Genomic DNA, 18,185 nt, shown 5'->3' on the forward strand with positions numbered 1-18,185 from the left:
GTTTGAAAATACTACTGTAGCACAAATTCATTGTTCGTCTGAAATATTGAAGACAGTTTATTCAGCTACCAATGCAACTTTATTACCTGTTAGCAACAGATTCAAACCACTGTGGGCTCCTGATGGGCTTGCTGAGGAAACCTGTAAAAAAGAAGTAGTTGGCAGGAAATGTCAGCGTTTGCATACGGAGACTGCAAAAGTAATCAATCCTGCTGAATTGATTTCAATGGTGTTGGACATGACACTTCGTAGGAGATTACCCTGAAACTTTTTGATTTTTCCTTCCAGTTTTTTTTCTGACTCTCTTAGTGTGGCCTTAGGACTGTGGGCACTTTCTCACTGTACTGCAGTGGGAAAGTGCGTGCGCCCTTCCTACACATGCCGGGAAAGGGCACTTACGTGATTGGCTGAGGTGCTGTACCCAGGAGTGCCCCGTAAAGGTACACCACATACCTGGGGTGGGTACGGCCCTGACTACTAGTGGGATGCTGCACTGAGTGTGCCACCCACCATAAAGGCCTGTCAAACGGGCATCAGGCCTGTTGTTGCAGGCCTGGGGAGGCACAGTTGCGCTTAGGCTGACATTTCTCATTCCTTGGCCAACCGTGAGTGAGCCTTACACTACCCATAGAGAACCCCCCTGAAGGGCGGAGCAGGTGGTAGGCAGAATGGAGAGCAGGTACATATGGGTGTTCCATGCCCCAGTAGTGAAGAACCCCCACATGGGTTTTCTCTACCTAGGAGAATGGCTCTTTCCAAAGGGGTTGGTGATTCTCTTTTAGTGGCCTTATGGCCCTGGGCACTTTCTCACTGTAAGTATAGTGTCAAAGTGCGCTTGCACTACATATGTTAGGAAATTGTGCTAACCAGTGTGTGCACATCTGCGCCAAGGGTGTTGTCAAACATGTGCTGAGCCTGCTTGCACAATGGTGTTTTAACATGTGTCCAGCCAGCCATTGTAGGCTAGTGTGTGCATGCTTGCCCCAAGGGTATTTCTAAATGTAGTGAATAATACCCATGTGTGTTGTCACTAGCTCTGAGGGTTGCTCTCCCCATAGGCTAACATGGGGGAATGATTGAAATCAATCCCAACTACAATAGTGGATTACAGTGGAGCAGCCTCATGATGTTTCCTATCACTGGATTTGCATTGATTAACCCCTTCCTATTGTAAGGGAGGTTTTGTCATTAATAGCTGTGAAATGCCACTTCTGGAAAGTGTGTAACAGAGCAATGGGGTGACCCAAAAAGCCACAGGACCTTGGTATAATATAGTGCGTATTACATAACGGTCCCATGAAGACCTACAGAATAATATAATTAAAATATTACATAGTCCTCTACAGAGAGCATTTGCTGGTTTTGAACAAAAAGAGGAGAAAGAGCATAGAGAAGAAAAGTTGGTAAAACTAAACATAATTCATCCACTATATTTTCAAACAATAAGGAATAATGACATCAGGAAACTACTGTGGTTGCTCCTGCATACAGAGTTCCTAGGAAGGTATTGTGAAAGAATAGAAAAAGATACACAGGACATCCTACAAAAGTTCGTTCCCAGCCTGTCCGTGTAGGTTTTGTGGGATCATTTTGTTATAGGTACTTCTGGAAAGTGGGCATTTCTCTGCTCTAAAGTGCATTGTGTGCTTTTCTGCTTGGCTCCATTTGACACCAGAGGTTGAGGGAGCACATCTGTGCATTCCCCAGTAACATCTATAAACAATGGGCATGCAACTGGAACAACAGATCTCTATGACTTGAGGGCCTGGCTGGATAGAATGGAGGGAGAGGTTTTGACACTTGACCTCTGGTGCCAGATCATGGCCCCATTAAAGATTAAGATCTGCATTCCATGGCCCCATGTGAGACAAGATTGAAATGTAGGGGAGACATCTGTGGTTCAAACAGAACCATCAAAGCCACACTACAGTATAACTACTGGTGCCGTACTGCAGTAGGATAGAGATACACTTGTATGTACATAGGACCGGAGACCCTGGGCCACGTGGTGCCCACTGCCAGAAGAATATGGTATGCACAAGGAGGATTACTACCCTTGGAAGAGACCACTCACCCTTCCTGAATCATGGGTGGCAGGGGCAGACTGACTGCTGCTTTATGGCACCATGAAGTGATATCTTCAAGGGTTTGTCAGCTTGCCTCCTGTTCTCTTGTGGAAGTCTCACAGATATCAAAGACCTCCCGTGAGGGAGACACACCATCTGCTTCTGACACCTGGAGAGCAGTGCCCTCATAAGTGCCCACATCGTCTGCTGGATTCCATCTGACAGCACGGAGTGAGCATGATATTAAGAATTGGGCCTGGAGGCCGGATTGCCTGAAGTGGAAACCCAAAAGTATTGCCCGCATCCAAGGAGTGTGGCCCCTGCATTGCGGGGCCTCAGCACACACAAGTGTCTTGTTGGTGGTGAGCAGATTCACCGGTTGTGGGACAACATGTGGCCCGCTTCATCAATCGTGCTGCTTGTCGCTCGTGTATCACGTTGACTGCATACTCATTGCATGCGGTGTCCGATTCACAGGTTGCGACCCTCAGAGGTGGGAGCATCGGGTGTTCCATGCCTCATTCTACCTTGTGTAGAACTACTGAACTTGTGCCTGTGTGTGTGACCGGAACTGTCTGGTGTGACCCGTATCAACAAGCACTAGGCACTGTGCCTCATTTCCAGGGAGGTACTGAATTTGCATCTCTTCGACTGTGTGTGAGTGGAACCGTCTGGTGCGATCCATATCATCGTGCACCAGGCATTGTACCTTATTTCCAGGGAGGTACTAAATCTGCATCTCTTCGATTGTGTGTGATTGGAACTGTCCAGCGCCACCCGTATCAACGCGCACCAGACGTTGTGCCTCATTTACAGGGAGGCACGGAATTTGCAACTCATTGTGGTGTGTGAAGCCGGAACAGTCTGGTGTGACTCAGATTATTGTGAACCCGATATTGTGCCCGGATTGCCTGTGTGCAACTTTGATCGATGTGTACCTGACGGGACACCCCTACCTTCCAACAGGGTTCCCTGCTGCATTCCACCTTACATCGATCATTCCTTTTGAGCTCTCTGTGCGGCGAACGACCTGCCCTCTCCTCACTGAGTGCCAGGTAGTACTGCCCGGAGCGGGACTGGGTGGTGAGAGTAACTTACTGGGCTGAAGGAACGCTTATGGGAGTGATCAGAAGCGGGTCAAGAGACTACACAACCCTTTCTGCCCCCCACCCACAGTTGCTTTGCAGAACTAGGCTGGTGCAGGAAGACATGATACAAACTCCTTAAATTGGCTGGATTATTGCCCTCAGCTGCTTCTGCTGCACATCCCATGGGTGTACTTCTTGAGTTGAGGCCAACCATCTTTTGTCTGTCAACTGCCTCTTAATTAGACCTGCTACCTATCCCCCTCACCTTCTTCCCTGGGATCTCAACTAAGTGTGACTATGGGTGAGAGTGGCATAATCTCAGGGAGGGGGTTGAACTCTTTGTATTTCATGAGTGTGGGGTAGTCAAGGTGAGACGGAGGGTGGAAGAGGGTTTGGGCCACAGGGTGTGCACTGTGCACACCAACTGACCTACTGGATATCAGCTGTGTGTGTGAGTGAGTGAGTGTGAGTGTGAGTGTGTGTGTGTGTGAGTGTGTGTGAGTGTGTGTGTGTGAGTGAGTGTGAGTGAGTGTGTGTGAGAGAGTGTGAGAGAGAGTGTGAGAGAGAGTGTGTGAGAGAGAGTGTGTGAGAGAGAGTGTGTGAGAGAGAGTGTGTGAGAGAGAGAGAGTGTGTGTGTGTGTGTGAGAGAGTGTGTGTGTGAGAGAGAGAGAGTGTGTGTGAGAGAGAGAGAGTGTGTGTGTGTGAGAGAGTGTGTGTGTGTGTGTGTGTGAGAGAGTGTGTGTGTGAGAGAGAGTGTGTGTGTGAGAGAGAGTGTGTGTGTGAGAGAGAGTGTGTGTGTGAGAGAGAGTGTGTGTGTGAGAGAGAGTGTGTGTGTGAGAGAGAGTGTCTGTCTTTTCCATATGGACCTGCCTGATACCCGTAGCACCATTTGTCGGTGCTGAGTGAATGTGTGACTGTGGGTGTGCTTGCATGAAGACCGGCTACTAGTGATTACATAAACCGGCGGTGCTGTTTTACATGTTGATTTCTTGCTAACTGGATACCACGTTCGAAATTTGTTCTACTCATGCAACCGTGGGCCACAGTGCTACTAAAAGTGTTGTAATTATCTGTGTGTACATATTCCGGATATCATTGTGGTCTGCGGTGCATCCTAGAACTTGGTTATATCAATTGCCAGGGTGGGCCTAGTTCTGACAACATCTTGCACTGTTTAAGGGGGCTTGGGGTGGTGACATAGGATTTCTCTGTAAGTGTGCATGAAACTGACGTCATTTTAACATGATTGGGTTTAGTACTTCTAGTAATGTTACCAAGTGTGATTTATGCCCAGAAGTCATGATGTTTAGGTTGTGTTAAATAATTAGTAATGAATGTGTATATTTAATACAAATTTGTTTACCTACCACAGGTGTGAAGTTTCTTTTGTGATGCTCAGTGTATTTACTGTGTGAGAGTGCTGTGCCAATGATTTACACATTGCTTGTATTATAAGACTGACTGATCAGTACCAAGCTATACAAGGGTGAGCGCAGGTTGTACAGCGAGTGTAATAACCCACCCCTGATGGGAGTGGTAGGTTCTGCCTTGCTGGGGCCACACCACAGCCAACCAGAACATGCCACCCCTAACAAATGGTGAGCCTCAAGGTACTGGTGAGAGATCTAACTGCAAAAGTTATCAGTCTCCCAAGTAACAATCATTAGAAAGGATTGTGCAAAAAAGGCTACTCAAACCAACGCCTTAAATGCCAGCATCTCTGAATTAATGAGAAACAACATTCCTTTGGAGAAGCCCCTCATGAATGTATGCACGCCCATTTCTGATTAACAATGGCGGCAGGGATTTCGGTCTATTCAATCTGGGGGTAGCCTTAGTGGCATTATGCTGAGGGAGAACTCAGCACAGAATTTCCTACGAAAAGATTATGGCAATGGGCCAGTTCCGGCAATACCTCCTTGGGCCTATGCACATACCATCAGTGAGTTATCTGCCTTTCTGACTAGGCCATATATTTTTTGGCCAATTCAAGTGGACCAATTGCTTCCAAACACTTCATATTCATGCACAATGTTGCCAAATTATCCCATGGAGCTCACACAGATAGCGCACCTTAACAAATAAAGTAATTCACTGGGTAATGGAAAAGCGGGAATGTCGAGCTCTGATTCGCTAATGCAAAAGTGGGGATGTCGAGCTCGGATTTGCTCTGACATTTAAAAGCTATTTCCCATTCTTCTCCAGACCACATCAAAATAGTCCTGGGATCCCAAAACGAACTTATTGATGACCTAGTGGCATTGGATGTTCACTCATATCTTCCCCCAAACACCGAGATCCGCATGAAGTATAACCTGCCACAACTAGGAAATCCAATGGTGAGCCTAGCAGCCACTTGTGATATGGCACAAACTGTGTGGTTTGTCTTTTCGACATGTCTATACCAAACAACATCTTGTTACCAAACAGTGCTGAATCCAGCAAATGAAGCCTATTGTCATGGACTGAAGCAGAACTAAAATCAAAGTCTATAGATCCCAAATGCCTGAGGAGGCCACACTGTCTATTATAAACTTATACAATAGGAGCAGCAGCAGAAACATTGAGTATGCAACCATTAGCCAGCTAGAGGCAGTAAAAGAGGGGAACTAAGGTAATGGCCCTTTGTTAGTTGCAGTTGATTTGAACTTCACATACAAACCTTTACATTTCTCAGTTCATGCACTTACCAAGGACGAGAAATGGGGTGTCCTTAGGAAAGACTAGCAAGTCAAAACATGCTTAAAATTAGCAACCCAACTAATGGGCATGACTGTTAGCCATGGTCTTTGAGCATACAATGAGTGACCTATATCTGATGCTGTAGGAACCTCTACCTTCGGAAGAATTAAAAATTCTAGCAGAATGGATTTATGATGCTTGACTTGTGACTGTGGGTATTTTTTTTAAAGATATAGCTTTGCTTTAGGGGAGAGATAGTAATCATAATGCACTCCATCTAATGATGGAGGGCTCTTTAACCTGATTCCACAGGAGCCTGAGTTCTATTGATCACAGAGGCTTGCTTCTTTGGAATAATAATAGGCTTACATTGAATTGGACTCGAATTGTAGATACTCTGTGTTTACTATCCCAAATCTATAGCATACATATGTATTAGAAGAAATGGGACATAATATGAATGATTTTCTTGATCCCAAAGATAAACTGATAACCCATGAGAAATGTTTTGAGTATTTAAGACCAATAATCACTAAAACAGAAAGGGCATCTAAGCTTGGGCAAGCCAGAGTGACTTCCTGATATAACAATGTAGAGACATCAAAACTACACTTCTACACATATTCAAAAGCAAGGATCAAAACGCCGTTAAAAAAGCAAGGAGAAACTACAAAGGAGCATAGAAGTCTACAAGGGCTGAATAGTACAATGAGATGTAGAATGATTAATTAGTTGTTTTTAAAATTGGGGACAATAGACCTTTCTGGCACACTGTCACAAACTGAAGTTGCCAGATTGCTCCCATGGTCGATTTACATGTACAGCTCCATGTTTGGGTAGACCATTTTCAGAGGCTATATGATGACCCCAAAAAGTGAGAACCAACTCAAGCTACATACAGACACATATACTTGCCACAAACTATCAAAGGAATTAGTAATTTCATTAGAAGAAATTTATGAAGCTATACATTACACCAGTGGTTCCCAGCCTGTGGTCTGGTGACCACTGGGGGTCCGCAAAGCCTTCTCAGGGGGTCCGCGACTGCTTCGAAAATTAAATAATCTTAACAGATTAGGGCCCCAGCTTTAAGTAATGGCTCAGTGGGGGAGGGGTCCCCGGATTCCAGTCATGATTCAGTGGGGGTCCCTGGGTTCCAGTAATGATAAAGTGGGGGTCCACAGAAGTCAAAAGGTTGGAAACTATTGCATTACACAGATTTGGCAAGGCGCCAGGACCAGATTAGAAACCAAGTGACTAGTTCTTCTCAGAACCACATATCTGGGACCCTTATATAAACAACAAAATTCCCGTATCCTGGTGCAGCCCTGAAATTGTGCCAGTCTATAAAACAAACGAGACAGAGATGTCCCCAGCAATTATAGACCAATCGGTCTGATCAATAGTCTCCAAAAAATCTTCTGCCATCAAATACTAGGGAAACTGCTGACATGGATAGAATATAATAGGATACTATCAGACCTACACTCCGATTTTAGGAAACTGACAAGCACAGTAGATCAGGTTTTTAGGTTCTGGACAATGTATTGAAATACTGTTCAATTAGCTAGGAGGCATCTATACTTAACATTTTACCTCATAACCACCATTTGATCATTTCTCTCGCCCTACAAAGTGGAGTGTGCTAACCCAAATGGGAGCCCCCTCAAAATATTCTTTCTATCAGATGGGGTTACACAATAATAATTATGCCCTTGTGAGGTGGGGAAACTGGGTGAACTGACAATTTGCACAACAGTGGCTGAGGGAGTAAGAAACCCTTGCTCCAATCCTTTTGTCACTGTATATTAACAATGTGTCCACCCATTTGGACATTCCAGGCAGTAATGCCCCAAAAAACGAATGAGTGAAAGTTCCAGCTCTGCTTTTCACAGATGATACAATTTTGGCATCCAAAACTCCAGCAGGCCTAATGGTTTTAATAAATGGGTTCACTAATTACAGGCAGCATGGGTTGGAATTGAAGGCAGCCAAAGCAAGGTATATGTATATATGTAAATTATATATTTCTCAACCCACACAATTCCTGCAAGATTAGCCTACAGGCTGAGGGTGAAAGACTAGTGCGGGTTACTGATTTTGATTACCTGGGTGTAAGAGTGACTTATAATATGAAGCACCTATCCTAGATTGACAAGAGTACCTTAGAAATTCAACATTTGTTATCTTGGAAATACCTGCACCATTTCCCCAGATATATATATATATATATATATATATATATATTTTTTTTGTGAGCTTGCCACATAGTGCTCCTCTCCTGGCTATGTATATCGATTTTGGCCAGCGTCAAGGAGGAGCTTGGCCCCTGAAGGACAACACTGGAGGCAGTCCTACAGCGTAACAAACCTTTTTAAATTTTATGGCTAGCATACGTAAAATCTATGCTATATAGCTTGGGGCTACCAGCCCTATGGGATAGATCAGCAGATGCTCAATGGATAACAAAAAACATACCAAAGAAAGATTTTATAAATTTTACTGAGACACTGAATTACAGACATGCAAGGATGTGACAATCACCGATAGATTTTTGAACCATAAGAACACATCATTCTTTGACCCTATTTATATGTGATATTTGTCACAGATCTAAGCACATGTATATTAAATTTAGATATGAAATCCTGCCAACTAAAAAGTTTTGCATTAAATGGACTAAAGGCCGTCTTGGCTATGACTCTTGTCAAGTTTGCAAAAACACCTTGTTTTGCCCTGCGTATAGTGGCTCAGGGAGAAAATGGATTCTACCTATATGTCCTTGCTTGGGTGTTAGGCAGCACCAAGAAGCTTTATGAATCAAAAGAACCAGCACCGAAGAGAGCACTAGTTATACATGTGATTGAATCTTAAATGTTACATGGATCACAACAATGACGTTTTGCAGCACAGATATCTAAAAGCTATATTTGTTAATTTAGGGCAGCTTGCTCTTATTGTTGTACTTTGCTCGTGTTCGTTTCTAAACGACCTTACTTGATTAATTGTATTCCACTGTTTTAATTATTTATTTGGAAAGATATTTGTATATGTATTGCTGTGTTTTGAATGGATTTTTTGTCAGAAAGAAATGTATTGATGATCATGATAAACCGAACGGAACATTGCACGGGTAGTCAATTAACTTCCATACAGTAAGGCACCAGGAATAGACTCATAACCGATAGAATACCATAAGCTTAACTAACCTTTCTTAGTACCTCTATTATACAACTGTTTAAGGAACTAAAGGACAGCAAATCCCCCTAAGGGAAATACATAGGGATAGTATCACATTGTCAATGAAATCCAGAAAAGATATGTTGGATTGTGACAGCTAAAGGCTAATTTTATTGATAAAAGTGGATGAGAAAATCCTTGTGAAAGTGCTGGCCAATGGGCTGAAAAAAGTTCATACCCCTGTTGGTTCACAGAGAACAGGTCGACTTAGTGCCACGCCACACCTCCATGTCCCACTTGAGGTCATTCACAAATGTGTTATGGCAAATAAAAGACAAGCCTGATGAGAATGTGGCTTACATGTTGAATGCGGCAAATGTGATTGATAGTTGGATAGGTTGGAGTAGCCCTACTTGTTTTGAGTGCTCCCAAATGTTGGCACCTGGAAAACATCCCTAGGTACGGTTTGATGGTTGTACATGAAGCCTTCCTGGTAGTGGGATGCAATGACCACATTTTGGCCAAATTAGAGAAATATAGAGTGACAAGGTAAGGGTGCCCATTGTCTCCATTTTTGTTCATATTGGTATTTGAACCACTAACACAAGCCATAAGGCAAAATGAGAACATTGAAAGTATCATGACTAAGGCCGGGAAACACAAGTCCCTGCTACACATGAATTATATCCTGAAAATACTGCCCAACCCTCTTAAATCCATCCCACACTTCACTCAAATGATCTAATTCTCAGGATAGAAAATTAACTGGGGTAAATTTGAAGCACTACTTCTCACAAAATCCACAATGGCAGCTTCAATAGCAGATCACCCCTTCAAATGGAGATCATCCAACTTTAAATTAGGGATCCTTGTGAACACAGGACTAGCCAATATGTTTGAGAATATTATAGCTCTCTTAATTAAAAAAAAATACTTAGATGCTCCTCACTTCACTTATCTTTGTGGGGTAGCATACAAGTATACCTGTATGCATGGTACAGGAATTGAACAAGATAATGAAGATGTTCATTTGGGCAGATCGGAAACCATGACTCAATATGTGTGACCTACATGCTGCAATTGAATGTGGTGATCTTCAACTGCGCCATGTGAAATACCATTGGCTTGCATATCTGAAAACACAGATGTGCTACATGATGTAATTTAGCTCAGTGAGTACTCAGAGAGACTATTTTGGGGATGGGCAGGGAACGTTTACTCACTATACACTGGAACCATAAGACACTTACAGACCTTCAACCCTGTTTTATCCACAATATAAGAGTGCTTTTTGTAGTTTTGGGACACCATGCCACTCACATCAGTACATATAGCCCTACATGACTATACAATTCTTAAATATCTCTGTACAGTTAGTAAATTTAAGGCAATGATGTTAAGCCTATATATGTTCTTTATAGACCACACATTCTCAACCCAAACATCACAACAATTAAGGGTCTTGTGTCTAGATTGTTTACAACTGGAGTACACAGAGGAGGTCAGAACAGAATGATTAGTAGTTGTAACAATACACATAGATAGCTCTGAACTCCAAAACAACTCCATGAATCTGGTATATTACTGGAGGCCACCTGGATACAATACAACTTCCTCTGGTGTGACATCGGGCATATTCTCTGGGAGTGCCCTGCTTTAGAACACTTTTGTAAAAGACCAAAAAACAGTTACTTACATTTTGTAACACTTTTTCTGATAGAAACTATCTAGCCACATATTCCTCACCTTCTGAATATTCCTCAGCATCAGACTGGATCCAGAAACTTTTCATTAGTACCATGTGGCTCTGCAATGACACTGTTCTGGAAATGATGTGCGAAGCCCATATAGGTGCCATCCCTCTGCATTGACATTTAGTTGCTTTTGAGACTGTCCCCGCCTCCAACTGCAGAGCCTCAAGAGCAAATTGGTTATAATCACTGTGCACATTCCTATGGCTTAATGGATAGAGTCAAATCATAGAATGGGCAGGATTAGTGAAGAATCTGCAGCTAGATGGAGTCTCTACCAGAAAAAGCATTACTGATGGTAAATAACTTGTTCTTCTGATAGAGACTTCTAGCTGTAGATTCCTCACATTTGAATAGATACCAAAGCAGTACCTATTGGAAGCGGGTCTGTATAAGGACTCAAATCAGAAAGTCCTGCTGGACTAAACAGCCAAAGTGCCCCTCCTAGCTAACACAGCAGTCAAGACAATAGTGCTTCACGAATATATGGAGGGAAGCCCACGTAGCTGCCAAGCATATGTCTAGGACAGGGCCACGGCATGCTAGCACAGTGGTATGCACAGTCCTTTTGGAGGTTGCTTTTTAGAAATTGCATAACAGATACTAACACAGCATATGATCCAAGAGGTTGTCTTCTGCACAGCTTTGCCTTTTTTCGCACCAGTGTTCCCCACAAAGAGCCGATTATCCACCTGGTGTTCTTTGGTACGACCTATGGAGAAGCTCTGCACTCTCTTGGAGTTCAAATGATGGAGTCTCTCCTCCTCCTTAGAGGGGTGAGGCAGAGCATATAACACCGGAAGGGTGATGGTTTGACAGGCATGGAATGGATACAACTTTTTGCAGAAAATATGCCAGAGTCCACAGAATCTCTTTGTCTGGGAAGAAGATTTTACATTGTGTATTAACACAAAGAGTCTGAAGTTCACTGACATGAAGTGCCAAGGTGATGGTGATGACCAACATAGCCTTAGTACTAGAGAGATGTAAGGGCCAGCTCTAAAAGTGGTTCGAACATAGGCCATATCAAGTATGTATGGACCAGATTGAGGTCACATTGGAGCATCACAAAAAGAGGACGGGAAATGTGTTGAAGACCTTTCAAAAATTGTATCATCACTGGTGTCCTAAACAAGGAGGGCTGATCTGACAACCATAAGAAGGGAGAAAGGGCTGAAAGATAACCTTTAACCATGCCCAAGGCAAAACCTTGCAGAATAAAAGATAAAACAACCAAGAGAACATCGGATAATTTGGCTTTGAGGGAATCAATCTGGCATGAGCTGCACGAAACCACAAATTTGTCCCAACGAGGAATGTTGAAGGTGTTCAAGCATGAAGATGGTGCCACAAGGATGACTTGATGGTGGTCATTCCTGATCTTCTTGAGAACTCAGGCAGGAGTAGTATCAGCGGAAAGGCATACAGAAATCCCAAGTTCCACACAAGGCAGAACATGGCTCCGAGCGATAGAGGCCTTGGACGCTCCAATGCTCAGAAGAGCTGACATTATGCGTCTCTGCCAGTGGCCTCAACTGCAAAACTGCTGCGTTCTTTGTGGAGGCTGGACAGGCTGGCGGTAGAGGGCATCATGGCCAAAGCCACGAAAGAAACAGTGGAACTGTTGCGGGGGCTAGGTGGGGTGGAAAGGCTCAAAGAGCAGGCAGTGGCACGGTTCTCGTTAAAACGCTCTAAAGTGGAAGCTGTCCCCAAACAGGCAAGTCCCATCAAAGAGCATGTCCATCAGGGAGCACTGGACATTGCTTGGTAACACAGCTGGAATTGCCCTACACTTACTCAGGAGAATGCGGGTGCAGCAAGGGAGTGGAATTCCACTTTGATTTCTCAGACATTGCTTGATAACCCAGTTGATGGCAGCCACGCATGGCGGCAAATGGCAATGATGGTTCCCATCCGATTGAGAATTTTGCTGCATCCAGCCATCTTTAATCGCCTGAGTGGGAACAGGCTGAAGGTCTTCAGGTACACCAAAGAGGACTTGTGCCACCGAATCCCTAATGGCATGGGAGTAACGGCCCACCAAGCAGCTGGCATTAAGGGATCTTAGGGCCAGACCGGCGGACAAAAACACATGTTTGCCAAAGGTTTCTATGCATTTAGATTCTTTGTCAGGGGGAGTAGTAGGAAAGGTGTTAGGATGTAAGTGACTCAAGGAAGCTTGCACCACCAGGTAAAATCAGGGTTGCCTGGAGAAGAGTGATGGTGCCTGGCACTGATCCAGTGGGGGTGGAGCAAGGATTAGCCCACACCCCTAATAAGGTATCTACCAGCACCTCGTTAAATTGAAAAAGACGCTCTGAAAATGTCCGACCCATTTGAAGGACTTTTGTCAAGACACTGGTTTTAACGTCGATAGTGGGGAGTTGGAGGTCAAGGACTTCAGCCACACTTCGCATCACCATGTCCCAAAAACAGAAAGTAAAGTTTGTTGTTTCCCTTGTGGGGGTGGAAAATCAAGTGGAAGAAGTGGCAACCCAGTTGATCACAGCCATGCATGGAGGAAAATGGCAACAATGGTGCCCATCGCTCATCCAATGGGTTCGGTGGTGTCTAAGCCACAACAAATTGAGAATTTGGCTGCATCTGGCCATCTTGAATCACCTGAGTGGGAACAGGCTGAAGGTCTTCAGTTACACCAAAGAGGACTTGTGCCACTGAATCCCTAATGGCATGGCAATAATGGCCCACCAAGCAGCTGGAGTTAAGGAATCTGAGGGTCATACTGGCAGACAAAAACATACCTTTGTCAAAAGTTTCTATGCATTTATATTCCTTCTCTGGGGAGGTAGTAGGAAGTGTTAGGATATAAGCGACTCATGGATGCTTGCACAACCAGGCAAAAGCATGGTCGCCTGGAGAACAGAGACGGCGCCTGGTCTTGACTGGGAGGTTGAAGCAAGGGTTGGCCCACTCTTCTTCTTAGACTTACCTGAACATGTCAACCGCAACAAACATTGACCTCCTGAGTGGCAATGACTCAAGGGGAAAGAATGGGACCAGGACCAACCTTAGGACGTGGACTGCAACTTAGAGCGGTTCCATCAATTAGTCTTTTTGTGCTTAGTGATTTAGAGCTTTGCCTTTTCCTTTGAGTTCATTGAAATGCAGTCGCTGCAGACCTCGGAGTTCTGGCCTGGCACCAGACACCATAGGCATACCTGGTGGCGCTCTGTCACAGACATTTGTTTGCAGCAGTCCCTACAGGGCTTGAAACCGGTCTTTTTTTTTTTTAGTGACATCCCTAGCACTCTGGATAGACAAATTGAGGAAATGTCACTGATAGTTGTTAGGGAAGTTCTAGACCCACATCTGGTGGAATCACCAGACACAGCAGTAGCACTTCCGAGCTGTGTATATCACTCCTGGAGTGGAATGGCGCCAAATGACTGCTCACTGAGGTTCTACAGAAAATTTTAAGGCTCACGACTGACACCTGAGGAATATATAAAACGTGAGGAATCTGCGGTTAGAAGTCTCTTTAAAGAATTCATAACTATATCAATGCTGTATTAGGATCCCTAAATCTACAGTTTTCCCACGCAACCCTCTTGCATGATAGTGAAGACTACCTTTAAGTCACTCACCAGATGTCTAGGTGGCTTGCTATAGCACTAGAGACAGTGAAGCTTTGCATTCTCTGGCTGTGGACAGCCCCCATAGCCCTGAACTATTTATGTGGGTATCGGGAAATGAACAAAATGTGTACATATGAACAGGTGATCTATTTCATAAACAACCAAATGGAAACATTTGAAAGAAGTTGGGATAGATTTTTACACAACTCAGACACCTACATGCTGAGAGTTTCACAGGGGCTCAAATAGCTCATGCAACATATTTCGATACTACATGAGGTGCATGAATACTAAGGGTACTCATTATTTTCACGAATAACGCCCAATGTAACAATGCTTCTCCAAGGGACTGCTACAAAAGTACTTTGAAGGACAGACGATCTCAAATGTAGCAGATAACCCACGCACAGGTCTTAGGGTACAGGTCAATATTTTAAATCCTCATTATCATCCAAGGCCAAGGAGGAAGGTACCCTACTGTCACGGAACAGGTAGGACATAGTACTTGTGGCTTAAGGTACACAAACACCTCTTGTTTGCTTATTAAAACAGACCATTAGGGTGCATGGATTTAGCACCTCCATTACGGTTACATCCTCCTGGGATAAACTTTATATTTATTTTGCTGTACAAGAAACCATGATAATGTGCTTCTTGACACTCTTTTGGGGTAGTCATATATAATACATATTACATGAGAATTAAGAACCAAGACTTCAAGTTTGTATGATGTGATACAGAGTAGGCACTACGTGCGATGCATTTGATGTCTGTACATTTATAACACAGCAAAACTCTTGCTTGGCAGACGTGTAAATGAAACAATGTCTTGTGTTGTGTTGTATGAAACGTTTAAATCAATAAATAACAAATAAATACAAAAGGCAGAGCCAGTTACGAACAATTAGCCTAGCAACTTGTGTTGTAAGGTTCCAGCAAATCATACCAGTTTGCACTCTGTTTTCGCTTCTTTCACGTTTGTTTTGTTCTGTACCTTGGTTCCGTCATGTTTGTTTTGTTGGCTTATTTTTGCTTGGTTTCCCTTAAAATTAATTAAAATCTGTACCGCAATGCAGGGAAGTGCTCTGCTACTTCCCTTTGAGGGTTGTATCTCGGTTACCCTTGGGCTGGTCATCGCCGTCCTTTTGACACATGGTAAGACCTGAGACAAGTGGTCAAATAAATGCTGATGTGGGGAGATGTTTCAAATTAGAATTAATCGTACAGTCTGGTATGCTTTGCAGTGTATGGCCTGCAGAGGTTATCCAAATACCCATTTTAAGAGCCTGCAGCCAGACTGCTCACTTACGTCTTGTGGCTGTGAAGCGTTTACTTTTATTCCGGCCCAGTTTGGATCATCTGCGTTACGGCCTACCCTCTCGTTTCCCCTCAAGTATACCCCTGTGAACATGTGTCCATTCCTTAGCTATACTGAGGCAGAAGTTTGGAAATAGCATGCTGTCCAGAACCTCTTATACTGACAAATTCTCAATACTTCTGTGCTAGACTACAGCACAGTACTCCCATTAGGACTAGAGCAGAACGAGAGTGTAACTATGTCCTGTATTTCCTCCCTGTTGCACAAATTAAAAGAGTATGCCTAAAAATAAATCAATACATGGAATTACAGATTGAACCAATGAAAAGTGCAGATATTGAGGTTGCATGACGTCTTTCATAATGTACTGCAATTGTTTTAAAATGTTATAGTTCTTCCCTTGTAATGCATGATTTATCTACTGAGGCATACCCGTCTTCCCTCATATTACATGGTAAATCTTGTAAACCAGCCATAACATGCTTGAGTTGTGATGAAATACAGGGAGTGCAGAATTATTAGGCAAGTTGTATTTTTGAGGATTAATTTTATTATTGAACAACAACCATGTTCTCAATGAACCCAAAAAACTCATTAATATCAAAGCTGAATATTTTTGGAAGTAGTTTTTAGTTTGTTTTTAGTTTTAGCTATGTTAGGGGGATATCTGTGTGTGCAGGTGACTATTACTGTGCATAATTATTAGGCAACTTAACAAAAAAATATATATACCCATTTCAAATATTTATTATTACCAGTGAAACCAATATAACATCTCAACATTCACAAATATACATTTCTGACATTCAAAAACAAAACAAAAACAAATCAGTGACCAATATAGCCACCTTTCTTTGCAAGGACACTCAAAAGCCTGCCATCCATGGATTCTGTCAGTGTTTTGATCTGTTCACCATCAACATTGCGTGCAGCAGCAACCACAGCCTCCCAGACACTGTTCAGAGAGGTGTACTGTTTTCCCTCCTTGTAAATCTCACATTTGATGATGGACCACAGGTTCTCAATGAGGTTCAGATCAGGTGAACAAGGAGGCCATGTCATTAGATTTCCTTCTTTTATACCCTTTCTTGCCAGCCACGCTGTGGAGTACTTGGACGCGTGTGATGGAGCATTGTCCTGCATGAAAATCATGTTTTTCTTGAAGGATGCAGACTTCTTCCTGTACCACTGCTTGAAGAAGGTGTCTTCCAGGAACTGGCAGTAGGACTGGGAGTTGAGCTTGACTCCATCCTCAACCCGAAAAGGCCCCACAAGCTCATCTTTGATGATACCAGCCCAAACCAGTACTCCACCTCCACCTTGCTGGCGTCTGAGTCGGACTGGAGCTCTCTGCCCTTTACCAATCCAGCCACGGGCCCATCCATCTGGCCCATCAAGACTCACTCTCATTTCATCAGTCCATAAAACCTTAGAAAAATCAGTCTTGAGATATTTCTTGGCCCAGTCTTGACGTTTCAGCTTGTGTGTCTTGTTCAGTGGTGGTCGTCTTTCAGCCTTTCTTACCTTGGCCATGTCTCTGAGTATTGCACACCTTGTGCTTTTGGGCACTCCAGTGATGTTGCAGCTCTGAAATATGGCCAAACTGGTGGCAAGTGGCATCGTGGCAGCTGCACGCTTGACTTTTCTCAGTTCATGGGCAGTTATTTTGCGCCTTGGTTTTTCCACACGCTTCTTGCGACCCTGTTGACTATTTTGAATGAAACGCTTGATTGTTCGATGATCACGCTTCAGAAGCTTTGCAATTTTAAGAGTGCTGCATCCCTCTGCAAGATCTCTCACTATTTTTGACTTTTCTGAGCCTGTCAAGTCCTTCTTTTGACCCATTTTGCCAAAGGAAAGGAAGTTGCCTAATAATTATGCACACCTGATATAGGGTGTTGATGTCATTAGACCACACCCCTTCTCATTACAGAGATGCACATCACCTAATATGCTTAATTGGTAGTAGGCTTTCGAGCCTATTCAGCTTGGAGTAAGACAACATGCATAAAGAGGATGATGTGGTCAAAATACTCATTTGCCTAATAATTCTGCACTCCCTGTAGAAACCTTTGATTAACCTCACATGTTGTTCATCTTTTAGCACGTTCTTCAAACACTTGTTAACACCTTCACATATGAATTTATCAATATTGTTTTGTGAGAGAAGTGCTCTCTTGAAATTTATCCTGAGAGACCGCGGCAGTGGGGAAACTCACAAAGCCCTATTACGTCTCCCTGAAACTGAAGCTGGGCTGAGTAAAACGCGTTGACGTAAAAGTACGATTCATCTATCCTTTAGCAGTTTCAGATAGTGAAGAATTTGCTACTTGTACATAGTGACTATTTAGAGGTAGCAAGATTACTCACTGTAATGCTTTTACAGATATCATTGTGTAAAACTATGCACTCACAAGTAATGTCAATGACTTGCACTGCTGCCAGTGCCTTTTGTACTTTGTGATTATGCATCCGATTTTCTCCTTAACTAGCACATAATAAAT

General features: G+C 43.4%; 1 protein-coding gene across 1 annotated transcript in view; it reads right to left on the reverse strand.

Annotated features, from left to right (window-relative positions):
* LOC138284568 (intermembrane lipid transfer protein VPS13C-like) overlaps positions 1-18,185 on the reverse strand; it is a 953,192-nt gene that overhangs the window by 485,010 nt on the left and 449,997 nt on the right. The gene's annotated exons all lie outside the window — the stretch shown is intronic.

Source organism: Pleurodeles waltl, chromosome 3_1 (assembly GCF_031143425.1).
Source record: "Pleurodeles waltl isolate 20211129_DDA chromosome 3_1, aPleWal1.hap1.20221129, whole genome shotgun sequence".
NCBI lineage: Eukaryota > Metazoa > Chordata > Amphibia > Caudata > Salamandridae > Pleurodeles > Pleurodeles waltl.